Source organism: Mus musculus, chromosome 18, assembly GCF_000001635.26.
Source record: "Mus musculus strain C57BL/6J chromosome 18, GRCm38.p6 C57BL/6J".
NCBI lineage: Eukaryota > Metazoa > Chordata > Mammalia > Rodentia > Muridae > Mus > Mus musculus.
Window position 1 is genome coordinate 25,227,360 of NC_000084.6, and position 12,654 is coordinate 25,240,013.

General features: G+C 40.6%; 1 protein-coding gene across 14 annotated transcripts in view; it reads left to right on the top strand.

Moving 5' to 3' along the window:
* AW554918 (expressed sequence AW554918) overlaps positions 1-12,654 on the top strand; it is a 298,592-nt gene that overhangs the window by 58,630 nt on the left and 227,308 nt on the right. Inside the window, exon 1 of one of the 14 annotated variants that reach the window (XM_017317884.2) lies at positions 6,701-7,096. The exons of the other annotated variants lie outside the window; for them this stretch is intronic. The gene's annotated coding sequence lies outside the window, so the exon portion shown is untranslated. Of the gene's footprint in view, positions 1-6,700; positions 7,097-12,654 lie in introns of those variants that run through there. 14 annotated transcript variants of the gene reach the window in all.

A 12,654-nucleotide genomic window follows, 5' to 3' on the forward strand; every position in this document is an offset into this window, starting at 1 on the left:
TCCCCCTCCTTTCTTCTCTGAACAGGTGGGGGCTCCCCTGGGTATCCCCCCCCCCCAATGTGGGCACTTCAAATCTCTGTGAGACTAGGCACTTTTTCTCCCACTGAGGCCAGACTGAGGGCACCCAGCTAGAACATATCCCACATATAGACAACAGCTTTGGGATAGCCCCCGCTCCAGTTGTTCGGGACCCACATGCTGGGAGGCCTAGCACATATTTTTTGGTTGTATATTTTTTGGTACAGACTCTGAAAGCCACAAGGGTCCAGGTTAGTTGTTTCTGTTGGTCTTCCTATGGAGTTTTTATCCCCTTCGAAGCCCACAATCCTTCCTCCTGTTCTTCCTTAAGCGTCCCCAAGCTCCATTTACTGTTTGGCTTTGGATTTCTGCATGAGTCAGCTGCTGGGTGCAGCCTCTCAGAGGACAACATACTCCTGTCTGCAAGCATAACAATATCATTAATAGTGTCAGGAATTGGTGCCTACCCATGGACTGGATCTCAAGTTGGGTTAGTTATTGGTTGGCCATTGCCTCTGTCTCTCTCTGCTCCATCTCTTGTTCCTTCATTTCCTGTAATAGGGTAATTTTTGTGTTGAAAGTTTTGTGGGTGGGTTGGTGTCTCTATTAACCCACTGGGTTCCTGCCAGGTTACAGGAGGTGGCCTCTTCAGGTTCAATATCCCCAATGTTAAAAGTCACAGCTGAGGTCACCCCCATTGATTCTTTGGGGCCTCCCTTATCCTAGGTCTCTGTCTCATCCAGGAGATTCTCCCCACCTCCTCACCCCATCAGTTGCAGATTTCTATTCATTTTCATGACCATCTAGCCATATCTCCTGTCCTTCCCCACACCTGATCCTGAACTTCTCCATCTCCACTCCTTTCCAGTCCCCTCCCTTCATCTGCCTCTTAGAATGATTTTATTCCCTCTTCTGAGTGAAATTTAAGCATCGTTAAATGTGCCTCCTTGTTTAGCTTCTTTGGGTCTGTAGAGTGTAACATAATACCTATATTTTATGGCTTAATCCATTTATAGGTGAATACATACCATGCATATTCTTTTGGGCCTAGGTTACCTCATTCAGAATGATATTCTCAAGTTAATCCATTAACCTGCAAAATTCATGATTACTTTGTTTTTCATAGCTGAATAGTATTGCACTGTGTAGATGTACTGTAGATGGGTGTCAGGGGATAAAGGGAGTGGGAGAAAACCTGGGTCCCCCCAGAGTTCCGGTGCTCTGGGAGGGCAGACGAGGAGAACTGCTGCAAGCTTTCCACACAGCACCAGGTGGGTATCTGGCTGTTGGAAGCCACGGACCCCAGCCCACGGGGTGGGGGGTAGTAGATAAGGGGCAGTCCAAGGCCAGAGACAACAGGTTCTCAGTCTCGGGCATCCCAGACTCCACTGGACACCGCAAAAGAGCTGAGAACAAAGTGGGTCCCCATGGGCAGCTTGGCCAGCCTTGGGGCCAAAGAGAGGAGAGCACAGGAAGAGAGGGGCCACTGGGTAGTTCCCACTCAGGCGAGAGTCTTTGATCTGGTCCGTGGCTGGACGGGAAGGTCTTCCAGGGGAGGTTAGACAGGGCTCTTTAGGGGAAAGCCTATCCCCATTGTTCATGTACTGCGGTGGGCCTTGATGAGCAGACACAGTCTATAGTTTTAGAGCTTTATTGTAGAAAGGCAGAGAGAAAGAGAGAAGGTAAAAGAAAGGGAGGGGCCGGCCATGGCCAGGTGGAGAGAAGGGAGGGGAAAAGGGGAGCTAGAGATGAGAGTAAGAAAGGTGAGAGCTTAAGAGAACAAGGAGGGGTCAAGCAGCTCCTTTCATAGTGTGCTGGGCTACCTTGTTGTTGCCAGGTAACTGTGGGAAGAGTGGCGTCTAGCCAGAGTGCCAGGAGCTTGGGGGGGGTTTGTCTGTGTGACTGATAGTCACAGAATTATGGAGTTGGGGGCTCTGTGGTATCAGGCCCTGTTTCTGGGAACATGGCTCACTGTTCCGTCCATTGTAGAGTTTTCTACTGGGTCTCCAGAGCAAGCCTCACTCAACCAAAACAGGCTGCCTTTTATAGTCCCACAATGTACCACATTTTCTTTATCCATTCTTCAGTTGGGGAATATGTAGGTTGTTTCTAGTTTCTGGACACTACAAATTAAACTGCTGTGAACATAGTTGAGCAAGTGCCTTTGTGAGATGTTGGAACATCTTTTGGGTACATGCCCTGGAGTGGTATAGCTGGGTCTTGAGATAGAACTGTTCCTAGTTTTCTAAGAAACCACCAAATTGATTTCCAAAGTGATTATATAAGTTTGCACTCCCACCAGCAATGAAGAAGTGCTCCCCTTGTTCTCCATCGTCACCAGCATGTGTTATCTCTTTGCATTTTTGATTAGCTGTTCTAATGGGTATATGACGAAACTCTTAGAGTTTTGATTTGCATTTCCTAAGGACTTTGAACATTTAAGAGCTTCTGGACCATTCAAGATTCCTCTGTTTAAAATTCTGTTTAGTCCTGTAACCTCCCCCCCCCCTTTTTTTTTTTTTTTTTTTTTTTTTTTGGTTTTTCGAGATAGAGTTCCTCTGTATAGTCCTGGCTGTCCTGGAACTCACTCTGTAGACCAGGCTAGCCTCGAACTCATAAAACCGCCTGCCTCTGCCTCCCAAGTGCTGGGATTAAAGGCATGTGCCACCACACCCGGCTGTAACCCATTATTTAATTGGGTTATTTGGGTTGGTGACTAACTTCTTGAGTTCTTTGTAAATTTTGGATATTGGCCCTCTGTTCGGTGTAGGGTTAGTGAAGATCCTTTCCCAATCTACCGGCTGCTGTTTTGTCTTATTGACAGTGTCCTTTGCCTTACAGAAGCTTTGCAGTTTCATGAAGTACCATTTATCAATTGTTAATCTTAGAGCCTGAGCCATTGGTGTTCTGTTTAGGAAATTGACCTTATACCAGTGAGCTCAAGGGTATTTCCCACTTTCTTTTCTATGAGATTTAGTGATTCTGGTTTCATGTTGAGGTCCTTGATCAAATTGGACTTGAGTTTCATGCAGGGTGATAAATATGGATCTATTTTCATTCTTCTGCATGTAGATATCCAGTTAGACCAACACCATTTGTTGAAGGTGCTTTTGTTTTTCCATTGTAGGGTTTTGGCTTCTTTATCAAAAATTAAGTTTCTATAGATCTGTGGGTTTATTTTTGGGTCTTCAATCCCATTCCATTGATCAACATGTCTGTTTCTATACCAATACCATGTAGTTTTTATCGCTATTGCTCTGTAGTACAGCTTGAGTTCAGGGATGGTGATTCCACCCAAAGTTCTTTTATTGTTCAGGATTGTTTTAGCTATCCTGGGTTTTTGTTTTTCCAATTTGAAGTTGAGAATTGTACTTTCAAGGTCTATAAAAGAAATTGTGTTGGAGTTTTGATGTGGATTACATTTGAATCTGTAGATTGCTTTTGGTAAGACGGCCATTTTCATTATGTTAATCCTACCTACCCATGAATTCAGGAGATTTTTTTTTTTTGATATTCGGATATCTTCTTTAATTTCGTTCTTGAGAGACTTAGAAGTTCTGTCATACAAATCTTTCACTTGCTTGATTAGATTACACCAAAACATTTTCTGTTATTTGTGGTTATTATAAAGGGTGTTGTTTCCCTATTTCTTTCTCACCCAGTTTACTATTTGTATAAAGGATTTCACTGAGTTAGTTTTGTATCCAGCCACTGTTTTGAAGCTGCTTATCAGCTGTAGGAGTTCTCTGGTAGAATTTTGGGGAATACATATGTATCGTATCATATTATCTGCTAGTAGTTATACTTTGACTTCTTTTCCAATTTGGATCCCCTTCTCCTTTACTTTTCTTATTGCTCTGGCTAGAACTTTGAATACTATATTCAATAGATAGGGAGAGAATGGGCTGCCTTGTCTTGTCCTTGATTTTAGTGGAATTGCTTCAAGTTTCTATCCATTTAGTTTGATGTTGTCTATTGGCTTGCTGTATGCTGCTTGAATTATGTTTACGTATATTGCCTGTATCCCTGACTTCTCTAATATGTTTAACATGAAGGAATGTTGGATTTTAACAAGGTCATTTTCAGCATCTAATGAGATAATCATGTGATTTTTTTTTTCTTTAAGTTTGTTTATATGGTGCTTACATTGATGGATTTTTGGTACATTGAACCATCCTGCATCCCTGGGATGAAGCCTAACTGATCTCAATGGATGATGTCTTTGATGTGTTCCTGGATTTGGTTTGTGAGTATTTTATTGAGTATTTTTACATCAATTTTCATAAGATAAATCAGTCTGAAGATCTCTTTCTTTGTTGAGTCTTTGTTTGGTTTAGGTATTAGGGTTACTGTGACCTCACACTTTGGCAGGGTTCCTTCTGTTTCTGTTTTGTGGTGTAGTTTGAGAAGTATTGATATTATCTCTTCTTTGAAAATGGCACAATCCTGCACTAAAACCATCTGGCCCTGGGCTTTTTTTGGTTGACAAACTTTTAATGACTGCTTCTATTTCTTTAGGAGTTATAGGAATGTTTAAATAGTTTACCTGATCTTGATTTATCTTTGGTAAGTGGTATCGGTTTAGAAAATTGTTTATTTCATTAAGTTTTTAAGTTTATTTCATTAAGATTTTCCAATTAGTGGAGCACAGCCTATTCAAATAAGACCTAATTATTCTTGAATTTCCTCAGTGTCTGTTGTTATATCTCCCATTTCATTTCTGATGTTTTTATTTGTATACTGTCTGTCTGTCTTTTGGTTAGTTTGGCTAAAGATTTGTCTACGTTGTTGATTTTCTCAAAGAACCAGCTCTTATTTTGTTGGTTTTTTGTATTGATTTGATTCTAACTAATTGATTTCAGCCCTGGTTTTGATTATCTCCTACCTTGCTGAGGTAATGTCTGTTTATATTGCCGAGGTATGTTTTTTGTATGCACCAGAATGATGGATGCTATTTTCATATCCATTCTGTTACCCTGTGTCTTTTTTATTGGGGAATTGAGTCCATTGATGTTGAGAGATATTAATGACCAATGGTTGTTAATTTGTTAATTGGTGGCGTTAGTGTGTGTGTGTGTGTGTGTGTGTGTGTGTGTGCTTCCTTTGTTTTGTTTTTCCTGGTATGGAATTACTTATTTCCTGTGTTTTCTTGGATGTAGTTATTATTCTTGGATTGGAGTTCTCCTTCAGGTATTTTTTACAGGGTGAAATTTTGGATAGATAATGTTTGAATTTGGTTTTGTCTAGAAATAATCTTGTTTTCTTCATCTATGATGATTGAGAGTTTTGCTGGCTATAGTAGTCAAGGTTGGCATCTGTGGGTTTTTAGAGGTTGAAAGATATCTGTCCAGGCCCTTCTAGATTTTAGAAGTCTCTGTTGAGAAGTTAGGTATAATTCTGATAGGTCTGCCTTTTAAAATGTTTCCTAGCCTTTTTCCCTTGGTGCTTTTAATATTCTTTCTTTGTTCTGTAGATTATATGTTTTGATTGCTGTGTGCTGGCAGGATTTTCTTTTCTGGTCCAGTTTGATTGTTGTTCTTAAGCTTCTTGTATATTTATAGGCATCTCTTTCTTTAGGTTGAGAAAGTTTTCTTCTATGATTTTGTTGAGAATATCTTCTGGGCCTTGTAGCTGGGACTCAACAACTTCTTCTATTCTTATTTTTCTTATGTTAAGTCTTTTCATGGTATCCCAGATCTCCTGGATGTTTTGTATCAGGAATTTTTTAAATTTAACATTTCTTTGACTCAAGTATCAATTTCTCCTATTGTATCTTCTTCCCCTGAGGGTCTGTCTTCCATCTCCTGTATTCTGTTGGTGATGCTTGCACCTCTTGTTCCTGTTCTCTTCCCTAGGTTTTCCATCTCCAGGATTTCCTCAGTTTGTGTTTTCTTTATTGCTTCTGTTTCCACTTTCAGGTGTTGCACAGTTTTATTTATTTTTATTACCTGTTTATTTATATTTTTTCTGTATATATTTATGGGATTTATTTGTTTCCTCTTTAAAGACCTCTAGCTGTTTGATTGTATTTTCCTGGTTTTTTAAAAGGATTTTTTTTTCATTTCCCCTTTAAAGGCCTCTGTTGTTTTTATAAGATTGAATTTAAGGTATGGTTCAGGAGTTTCAGGTCTTATGAAGGTGGGAGGAAAGGTGACAGGAAAATGGAGGTCCCCCTGGGTTGCTCAGGGCAGCTTGGCTTGGCCAAGAGAGCTCAGAGAGCAGAGAAGACGGACGGAGAAGAGAAGCTTACCTGTATGGTTCAGGGTCTGCAGATCTGATGAAGGCAGGAAGAGAGGTGGCAGGAGAATGGAGGTCTTTTTGGGATAAAAGGCTGCTCAGCCACTGTACTGGCTGGTTGTGTGTCAACTCGACACAGCTGGACTTATCACAGAGAAAGGAGCTTCATTTGAGGAAATGCCTCCGTGAGATCCAACTGTAAAGCATTTCCTCAATTAGTGATCAAGGGTGAAAGGCCCCTTGTGGGTGGGACCATCTCTGGGCTGGTAGTCTTGGGTTCTATAAGAGAGCAGGCTGAGCAAGCCAGGAGAAGCAAGCCAGTAAAGAACATCCCTCCATGGCCTCTGCATCAGCTCCTGCTTCCTGACCAGCTTGAGTTCCAGTCCTGACTTTGGTGATGAACAGCAGTATGGAAGTGTAAGCCAAATAAACCCTTTCCTCCCCAACTTGTTTCTTGGTCATGATATTTGTGCAGGAATAGAAACCCTGACTAAGACAGCCACTTATTTGTAATTGTAGCATTTGTTGTAGACTAAACTGTATCCATACCAAATTTGTACATTGAGGCTTTCATTTTGGTGTGATTGTACCTAAAGATAGGGTTTCTAGGAGTCCTTGAGATTAAATGAGGTCACAATGGTGAGTGTTCCCTGATCCTATAGAGCTGAGATTCCTGTGCTTGCCTGCCTACAAGTTTAGAGGACACAGTCAGAAGGCTCCTTGTAAAGACAGCTCATGAGTAACCTGAACTGGCTGGAAGGTCTGGTCCAGAACTGTGAGCAAGTCAGTTGTTGCTTAAGCTTCCTCAGCTCTAAACCTTGGCCATGAAAGGAGGAGTGAGGTGGGATGCTGTTAAATGGTGCCCCATTCTCTGCTGGTTTTTCTCAGTATAAGCTAAAAGAGCCAATTGATATATTTGTCTAAAAGTTGTACTTCTAAACTTTATCTTGCTTCCTGGTGTCATTGTCTGTCATATTCTGTATCTTTACTGCCCTAGCTAGGTATTAATACAATTTTGGACATAACTTATTCTAGGTTTGGTTTTAGAGATTTCTCTGACTTATTGACTGGTGTGGGGTAGTGGACTGTGCCACCAGACAGAAGAACTAGTAAAGCTGTAGCAAGTTCAGAACCTTGATAGCTCTCATAATTGAGAACAGCAGGAGTTTGAACCAGTTCCCGACCAGATTTCTGTCCTGGAGCACGTGACCACAACACCCCACTAGGAGGACCATGATAATGAGTCCTGCATGGACCATACCCGAAGTCCTTCCCCATGCAAATCGAGGATCCCTAACATCTCAGGCTGAGACAATGGGAAGATCTTCCCTTAGATCCCACATCACTCCGAAAATGTTTGTAGGGTCCCTGTCCACAAGGAATAAAGTACATGAGTTAATTTAACCAAAGTGTCTGAGGGTCTTACTGAGCTGTAACACTCCAGAAAAGAATTTTCTGTCCTGAACATTTGTTGTTGAACTTAAAAACCGGGCCCAAGGAGCTGTGTGTACTGTCTTGACAGTAACCACTCCATGCTCAGGGGCTGCACTTTGGCTCCTAGCTGCCTGCTGTGTCATGCTTTCCCCAATGGAGATCTGTAACAATCTGGTCGTGCTAGCCTTGCCTGAGCCCAGCAAGACCTTTCATTCTGGCCAGCTGACCAGGCTAAGGATTCCCTGTCAGCCTTGCCCCAGTATGCAGACCAGCAGTCTGGGATCCTTTTAATATTCATGGCATACTCATTTTATAATAAACAGTACTTTCTTTTCTGGACTTGGTTTTTCTGTCTTGTAATGGTTGAGAAACTGCAGATATGAGTCCTTAGCATGCAACTCCAGAGACTAGTTTATTGCTTTACAGTGAGAGAAACTGACATTCAAATAGTTATGATTGTGCTATACCTATAGAGTTTAGATGGTCCTCTTGGCTAGCATGGCCATTTCTTTTTAATATATGTCCACATACAAATGCAGTAAAGTGAACTTGAAACCAAACTTAGTGTGTGTTTATAATATGCTATATATTTTATACACACTTCTATACTTCTTTATAGTGATAGTTCTGATTATGTTGTATCAAATCTATATAGGGCCATATAAAAATTACTTAGAAAGTTTAATCAGTTCTTGCATATGTAAACATACTTTAATACTGCCTATCTTCTATCTAAAGGATTATTCTGAAATACCTCTTCATCTAAGCCCCTTTGTAGTAGCACAGTTTGTAATGATTTTCAGATTTGAAGAATATAATGAATGGCTGTGTTATTGATCAAGAATAACTTTTTCTTTACATATTAACCTTAGAATGGCCTTCACAATGCAGATGCTAGCACTCTCAATTCAGCTACAGGTTTTCATACTAACTTTTGTTTTTTAAAACCTATACCCAAGATTTGGCATTTAAGAGGTCATTAACTTTTCACAAGTCTAAATATAATTATGGTATGTATAGTCATGTAGTTATAATGAGTTAACAGAATATGCAAACTAGGTCTCACTACAGATAAGATAATCAGATTGTCATGCCTCTTCTGTTTATTATCTTTTTGTAATATATGTTGACAGTAATATTATCATTGCGTGGGGCCAGATAATTTTCAGAGGTTTTTCAGATTTTAGCCTATTTGCACAGGTTATCAGCTGTAACTAGTTAGTCTGAAATCTGAAGTGAGTGCTTCAAGTGCTCCTGCTTGGAAGGCTTTGGAGTTGACTTGGCATTCCTCAGTCCATATAGAAATCCTGGATCCTGAGCTCCTTGTCTCTCCTGGATGCTTAGGCATGGACAGAGGTAAGGAGAGAAAGAAACCTTTCTCGCAGTCTAATAAAGTCACTAGCTGTTGTGGTCTGGTGAATTTCCAGAATTTAAAGAATAGTTTCTCCTCTTCTCTCCCTCCCCTCCCCTCCCCTCCCCTTTTCTCTTCTCTTCTTTTCTTTTTCTATTAGATATTTTCTTTATTTACATTTCAAATATTATCCCCTTTCCTAGTTTACCCTCCAAAAACCCCCCTCCCTCCCCCCTCCCCCTGCTCACCAACCCACCCACTCCCTCTTCCTGTCCCTGGCATTCCCCTATACTGGGGCATAGAACCTTCACAGGACCATGGGCCTCTCCTCCCATTGATGACCAAATAGGCCATCCTCTGCTACATATGCAGCTAGAGCCAGGAGTCCCACCATGTGTTTTCTTTGGTTGGTGGTTTAGTCCCAGGGAGGTCTGGGGGTGCTGGTAAGTTCATATTGTTGTTCCTTCTATGGGGCTGCAAACCCCTTCAGCTCTTTGGGTACTTTCTCTAGCTCCTTATTGGGAACTCTGTGCTCCGTCCAATGGATGGCTGTGAGCATCCACTTCTGCATTTGTTAGGCACTGGCAGAGACTCTCAGGAGACAGCTATATCAGGCTCCTGTCAGGAAGCAATATTGGCATCTGCAATAGTGTCTGGTTTTGGTGGTTGTTTATGGGATGGATCCCCAGGTGGGACAGTCTCTAGATTATCATTCCTTCAGTCTCTGCTCCAAATTTTGTCTCTGTAACTCCTTCCATGGGTGTTTTGTTCCCTCTTCTAAGAAGGACAGAACTATCCACACTTTGGTCTTCCTTCTTGAGTTTCATGTGTTTTACAAATTTTGGGTATTCTGAGCTTCTGGGCTAATATCTACTTATCAGTGAGTGCATTCCATGTGTGTTCTTTTGTGATTAGGTTACCTCAATCAGTTTATTTTCTAGTTCCATCCATTTCATGAAGTCATTCTAATTTAATAACTGCATAGTACTCCATTTTGTAAATGTACACACATTAAAAAAAAAGGAAGGGAGGGAGGGAGGGAGGAAGGATGGACGGACAAAAACACTGCTGAAACTGACACTGGAAATAGAAAATTCCCTCTCAAGAAGCTTGCATGCCAGAGAGACAGTCAGTGTCAGGAACCTATGGCATGGTGACAAGAGAGAATTGTCATTAGTTTAAGTGCAGAATAAAACGTTTTCACGTGTGTACCTGTCTCTCACATGAAAAGCTCCGAGGCATCAGTGTGCCAGGCTGAAGACCAGAAGACTGGCTTGCGCCTAAAAACAAGAGTTAGTAAAGAGGATGTTTTTATATGGTGGCATGCATATTCACTGAGAGGAATTGCAGTGCTTATAAGGATAGTCAGTAAATAACAGCATGCCATAACTTGAGATGGCAGAAACTAATTCAATATGTTGCTAAATCAGCTTTTTCCTCATTAAATAAAATTATGTGAAGAATATTGTTTGTAAACTTACTAAATTAGGAATGGGACATCTCAGATATGATTAATCCTAATGTATATAATAGAAAAGACTATGGTCCTTTGGAAAGAGGACCTGTGTTATTTGCTTTATATCTTAGTCTTATGGCTTTGGATAAAGCACCCTTTGTAAATTTTACATTTTTTTATATGTCAACAATATCTAAACAATTTACCGAACTAAGATGGCCAAATGAAATAATATAAAATTTCCCAGTAAATAGTTAAGCTTTGGGTGAAAGCTAAGGATTCTGTTTATCCTCCAATGAATGTAGATCTTGAGCGAATCTTGTAGGTAGTCACAGTTCCTCTAATTAAGATATTATGATTAGAGGACAATGTTTCACAAGGACACTGGCTTAGGCTTTGTTTCCTAGCCATATAGGCTGCATACTCAGGACAAACCTCTGTGGACCAATGTACTTTTGCAGAAGCTAGATGCCAGCTTCTAACACTTGGCCAACACTATGACCACACCCCTATTCCACTGCCACATGCTTTTTGTTGGTATTCCCTGTCCCTAAGAGAATTTGCTGGACTTGGAATGTAGATCTCCTTCACAGATGATACAAACTGTCCTTCAGGGTTGTATCTTGCCCATCCTCTCCACCAGGGCTGTGGCCAAGGATCAGCCACCTTGGACATCTACTTCCCTAGTTTAAATGAGATCCTCTGCTCAGTTCCCTGTATTGGTACCCTCCCTCAAAAGCTGCAAAAATTATATCTTTGGAGTTGACTGTGAATACTTATAATATACTCAAGTAAATGAGCTGAAGAGTAAAAAAAAATAGTTAAGCTTTATAAAAGTTTTATTTGTAATATATTTTCAAGAAAGTTCAAGACATGTAAAACGTGACGATAGATTTAATAAATAATATCCTGCAAGTATTCTCTTTTGTAGATGTCCTTTTCTGATTGAAGATTTTTTTTTATAAAATTCTCATCCAAAACCAAACCAAACCAACCAAACAAACAAACAACCAAAACCAACAAAATTCTTGCTTTCTAGTTTTTGTGGAGATGATAGAAGTTTTAAGAATACATCTCAGCTGCAGTCTTCCCTTCCGCTACTAGACAGCCTGTCCACCAGATCCACTGCTCCTCTGTTTCCCTGCACAAAAGAGCAGGCCTCCCAAGTGATTGGCAAGAGAAGTTGGCTAGGAGTTGAGCTGAGGAGTCTCAGTATCATAGGCTTATCTGATAAGGCACAAAGAAATCTGAGGCAGAAAGATGCAAGGAGCTTCAAAATGCCTTGCTTGGAGTTGAGCCTACACTGTGAGGTGGCGTGGCTCTGTCAGAATGTGGCTTCCTCGAGCATAGCGAGCACGCCGGAAGCAGTAATCAAGGCTAGGTGTGTTTCTTATTTCGTGTAGAAGACAATCTGGTACTGGTATTCCCGAATGGTAACTCTGGAGGTTGGGAACCACATCTTTTCTATCTCGGCATTCTAAGTTCAGCCTTCGTGTGTACGTTATAGCTTGCAGTAGCACAGTCTTTCTGTTTTCAGGTTCTTCTCAACTTTGTCTTAATGTTTTTATTGTTAAATTTAGAAATACAGTTGATTTCTATATATTTATTGCATAGTTTTTAACCTTTGTAAATTGTTGTTATTCTCATACTTTTATATAGGAACCATGTTAATCTGCAAATAAAAACAGCTGGCTTTTTTCTGTCTTTCACTTTTTTTCCTGGTGCAGTAGCCCAGTTTCATGTTAAGTATAGTTATGACTGAGAGAACATCCTGGTCGTGTTCTGAATCACAGGGAGGAATGCATATTCATCCCTGAGTTTGAGACTGGTCCATGGTAACTTACTTTTTGTTTCTTGAAGTTTTCTGCTGTTCCTCAGTTGTCTTCTTTTTATAAAATTCTGAGTGGATGTTGAATATTCCTAGCACTCTAGAATATACTTACGTATTTCTCTCAGACCTAGCTTCTGTCTTGTGTGCTCTTGCATACTTAGACTGTAATACAGGCTGCTATGCTTGGCGTCAGTTATCTGTTATGTGAATGAGTTGCTAAGCCAGTGTTCTGACTCCTAAGAGCAACTTACACTTTACTATAAAGCGGCCTAATCTGGAACTCTGCATCACCTTGTGATAGATATAAATGCAATAAAAGTTTCTCGA